A 5,000-nucleotide genomic window follows, 5' to 3' on the forward strand; every position below is an offset into this window, starting at 1 on the left:
TTCTCGCTAGGAGGTTCGGTTCGATTCCTGTACACTACAACGAGCTTTTCCAATTCTTGTGTCCGACTGGCGAACGTTCTGTTGCGTTATAAACTTCGCGGTACTTGCCACCGGGTATGGTGTCCGTACAACCTTCTGAGAAATAGCCGGCGCGATCGACGGGATTAACCGACAATGCAGCGCTGGCTCTTGATCGGGCAATTTACGGGCTTTATCGGGCAATTTACGGGCTTGATGGTGCGACTTACGGGCCTGATAGTGCGACTAACGGGCTTGATAGGGCAATTTACGGGCTTTTTGGTGCGAATTACGGGCTTTTTGGTGCGACTTATGGGCTTGATAGGGCAATTTACGGGCTTTTTGGTGCGACTTATGGGCTTGATAGGGTAATTTACGGGCTTGTTGGTGCGACTTATGGGCCTGATAGTGCGACTAACGGGCTTGATAGGGCAATTTACGGGCTTTTTGGTGCGACTTACGGGCCTGATAGTGCGACTTAAGGGCCTGATAGTGCGACTAACGGGCTTTGATAGTGCGACCAACGGGCTTGATAGTGCGACCTATGGGCTTGATAGTGCGACTAACGGGCTTGATAGTGCGACTTATGGGCTTGATAGTGCGACTTATGGGCTTGATAGTGCGACTTACGGGCTTGCTTTTCCATGTTTTTCGCATCGAGCTTCGGTTCGTTTCGAATAATTTTGTCCATGTTTTTCGTTTGCTACGAGAGGTTCGGTTCGTTTTCAGTTATCCCTGTGTTCATGGTTTTCGTGAGCTTCGATAGGTTTGGTCCGTGTTTTTGAGTACTCTTGTCCATGATTTTCGTGTGCTTCTTGAGGTTTGGTCCGATTTTCAGTACTCTTGTCCATGCTTTCACATGCTCTGATAGGTAGGTTCGTTCTCAGTTATCCCTGTGTTCATGGTTTTCGTGAGCTTCGATAGGTTTGGTCCGTGTTTTTGAGTACTCTTGTCCATGATTTTCGTGTGCTTCTTGAGGTTTGGTCCGATTTTCAGTACTCTTGTCCATGCTTTCACATGCTCTGATAGGTAAGTTCGTTCTCAGTTATCCCTGTGTTCATGGTTTTCGTGTGCTTCCATAGGTTTGGTCCGTGTTTTTGAGTACTCTTGTCCATGATTTTCGTGTGCTTCTAGAGGTTTGGTCCGATTTTCAGTACTCTTGTCCATGCTTTCACATGCTCTGATAGGTAGGTTCGTTCTCAGTTATCCCTGTGTTCATGGTTTTCGTGAGCTTCGATAGGTTTGGTCCGTGTTTTTGAGTACTCTTGTCCATGATTTTCGTGTGCTTCTTGAGGTTTGGTCCGATTTTCAGTACTCTTGTCCATGCTTTCACATGCTCTGATAGGTAGGTTCGTTCTCAGTTATCCCTGTGTTTATGGTTTTCGTGTGCTTCGAGAGGTTTGGTCCGTGTTTTTGAGTACTCTTGTCCATGATTTTCGTGTGCTTCTAGAGGTTTGGTCCGATTTTCAGTACTCTTGTCCATGCTTTCACATGCTCTGATAGGTAGGTTCGTTCTCAGTTATCCCTGTGTTCATGGTTTTCGTGTGCTTCCATAGGTTTGGTCCGTGTTTTTGAGTACTCTTGTCCATGATTTTCGTGTGCTTCTAGAGGTTTGGTCCGATTTTCAGTACTCTTGTCCATGCTTTCACATGCTCTGATAGGTAGGTTCGTTCTCAGTTATCCCTGTGTTCATGGTTTTCGTTTGCTTCGATTCGTTCACTCTATTACTCTTGTCTTTGGTTTTCGTTTGCTTCGATTCGTTCACTCCATTACTCTTGTCTGTGGTTTTTCGTTTGCTTCGATTCGTTCAGTCCATTACTCTTGTATGTGATTTTCGTTTGCTTCGATTCGTTCAGTCCATTACTCTTGTGTGTGGTTTTCGTTTGCTTCGAGTCGTTCAGTCCATTACCCTTGTCTATGATTTTCGTTTGCTTCGAGTCGTTCAGTCCAATACTTACCCTTGTCTATGATTTTCGCTCTAAGCCCAGTCGCCCTGCGCTCTGGAAATCACATTCCAACTCTATCACCGATAGCGCTCACACCTTGGAAACCACATTTCACCCAGGGGACCTTAGGGTGGATTTTGAGCCTTTCGGGATTGCGAAACCATCATTTAACACTCTAAACTTAATTTCCGCAATCCCAGACGCACTTTCCATATGGTCTCCAAAAATGCGTGTGAGCTGACCTGGTCCCTTATAATAGGCAATGAACACGATTTTGGCAAAATATTTTTTTCAAAATTTTTTGACTCACCGGGTAAAATCGAATTTACTTGGGAAAAATGTTCTAGCAGGGGCCCTCCCATACAAATTTTTTTCTTCTCAAAAATGATTTTCGTTTCACTTTTCATACTCAGGGGAGTCTAAAATTGATGTTTTGAGTCACCATGAAAAAAAAATTTTTTTTGACCCGAGCTTGTGTCGCGACCCAAAAATCGACTCACTTGGGAAAAATGTTCTAGCAGGGGCCCTCCCATACAAAAATTTTTTCTTCTCAAAAATGATTTTCGTTTCACTTTTCATACTCAGGGGAGTCTAAAATTGATGTTTTGAGTCACCGTGAAAAAAAAATTTTTTTGACCCGAGCTTGTGTCGGCGACCCAAAATCGACGCACTTGGGAAAAATGTTCTAGCAGGGGCCCTCCCATACAAAAATTTTTTCTTCTCAAAAATGATTTTCGTTTCACTTTTCATACTCAGGGGAGTCTAAAATTGATGTTTTGAGTCACCGAGAAAAAAAAATTTTTTTGACCCGAGCTTGTGTCGGCGACCCAAAAATCGACGCACTTGGGAAATATGTTCTAGCAGGGGCCCTCCCATACAAAAATTTTTTCTTCTCAAAAATGATTTTCGTTTCACTTTTCATACTCAGGGGAGTCTAAAATTGATGTTTTGAGTCACCGTGAAAAAAAAAATTTTTTGACCCGAGCTTGTGTCGGCGACCCAAAATCGACGCACTTGGGAAAAATGTTCTAGCAGGGGCCCTCCCATACAAAAATTTTTTCTTCTCAAAAATGATTTTCGTTTCACTTTTCATACTCAGGGGAGTCTAAAATTGATGTTTTGAGTCACCGAGAAAAAAAAATTTTTTTGACCCGAGCTTGTGTCGGCGACCCAAAAATCGACGCACTTGGGAAATATGTTCTAGCAGGGGCCCTCCCATACAAAAATTTTTTCTTCTCAAAAATGATTTTCGTTTCACTTTTCATACTCAGGGGAGTCTAAAATTGATGTTTTGAGTCACCATGAAAAAAAATTTTTTTTTGACCCGAGCTTGTGTCGCGACCCAAAAATCGACTCACTTGGGAAAAATGTTCTAGCAGGGGCCCTCCCATACAAAAATTTTTTCTTCTCAAAAATGATTTTCGTTTCACTTTTCATACTCAGGGGAGTCTAAAATTGATGTTTTGAGTCACCGTGAAAAAAAAATTTTTTTGACCCGAGCTTGTGTCGGCGACCCAAAATCGACGCACTTGGGAAAAATGTTCTAGCAGGGGCCCTCCCATACAAAAATTTTTTCTTCTCAAAAATGATTTTCGTTTCACTTTTCATACTCAGGGGAGTCTAAAATTGATGTTTTGAGTCACCGTGAAAAAAAAATTTTTTTGACCCGAGCTTGTGTCGGCGACCCAAAATCGACGCACTTGGGAAAAATGTTCTAGCAGGGGCCCTCCCATACAAAAATTTTTTTTTGACTCACCGGGTAAAATGGTCGCACTTGGTAAAAATGTTCTAGCAGGGGCCCTCCCATACAAAAATTTTTTCTTCTCAAAAATGATTTTCGTTTCACTTTTCATACTCAGGGGAGTCTAAAATTGATGTTTTGAGTCACCGTGAAAAAAAAAATTTTTTGACCCGAGCTTGTGTCGGCGACCCAAAATCGACGCACTTGGGAAAAATGTTCTAGCAGGGGCCCTCCCATACAAAAATTTTTTCTTCTCAAAAATGATTTTCGTTTCACTTTTCATACTCAGGGGAGTCTAAAATTGATGTTTTGAGTCACCGAGAAAAAAAAATTTTTTTGACCCGAGCTTGTGTCGGCGACCCAAAAATCGACGCACTTGGGAAATATGTTCTAGCAGGGGCCCTCCCATACAAAAATTTTTTCTTCTCAAAAATGATTTTCGTTTCACTTTTCATACTCAGGGGAGTCTAAAATTGATGTTTTGAGTCACCATGAAAAAAAATTTTTTTTTGACCCGAGCTTGTGTCGCGACCCAAAAATCGACTCACTTGGGAAAAATGTTCTAGCAGGGGCCCTCCCATACAAAAATTTTTTCTTCTCAAAAATGATTTTCGTTTCACTTTTCATACTCAGGGGAGTCTAAAATTGATGTTTTGAGTCACCGTGAAAAAAAAATTTTTTTGACCCGAGCTTGTGTCGGCGACCCAAAATCGACGCACTTGGGAAAAATGTTCTAGCAGGGGCCCTCCCATACAAAAATTTTTTCTTCTCAAAAATGATTTTCGTTTCACTTTTCATACTCAGGGGAGTCTAAAATTGATGTTTTGAGTCACCGTGAAAAAAAAATTTTTTTGACCCGAGCTTGTGTCGGCGACCCAAAATCGACGCACTTGGGAAAAATGTTCTAGCAGGGGCCCTCCCATACAAAAATTTTTTCTTCTCAAAAATGATTTTCGTTTCACTTTTCATACTCAGGGGAGTCTAAAATTGATGTTTTGAGTCACCGTGAAAAAAAAATTTTTTTGACCCGAGCTTGTGTCGGCGACCCAAAATCGACGCACTTGGGAAAAATGTTCTAGCAGGGGCCCTCCCATACAAAAATTTTTTCTTCTCAAAAATGATTTTCGTTTCACTTTTCATACTCAGGGGAGTCTAAAATTGATGTTTTGAGTCACCGTGAAAAAAAAATTTTTTTGACCCGAGCTTGTGTCGGCGACCCAAAATCGACGCACTTGGGAAAAATGTTCTAGCAGGGGCCCTCCCATAAAAAATTTTTTTTTGACTCACCGGGTAAA

Source organism: Anopheles moucheti (assembly GCF_943734755.1).
Source record: "Anopheles moucheti chromosome X unlocalized genomic scaffold, idAnoMoucSN_F20_07 X_unloc_19, whole genome shotgun sequence".
NCBI lineage: Eukaryota > Metazoa > Arthropoda > Insecta > Diptera > Culicidae > Anopheles > Anopheles moucheti.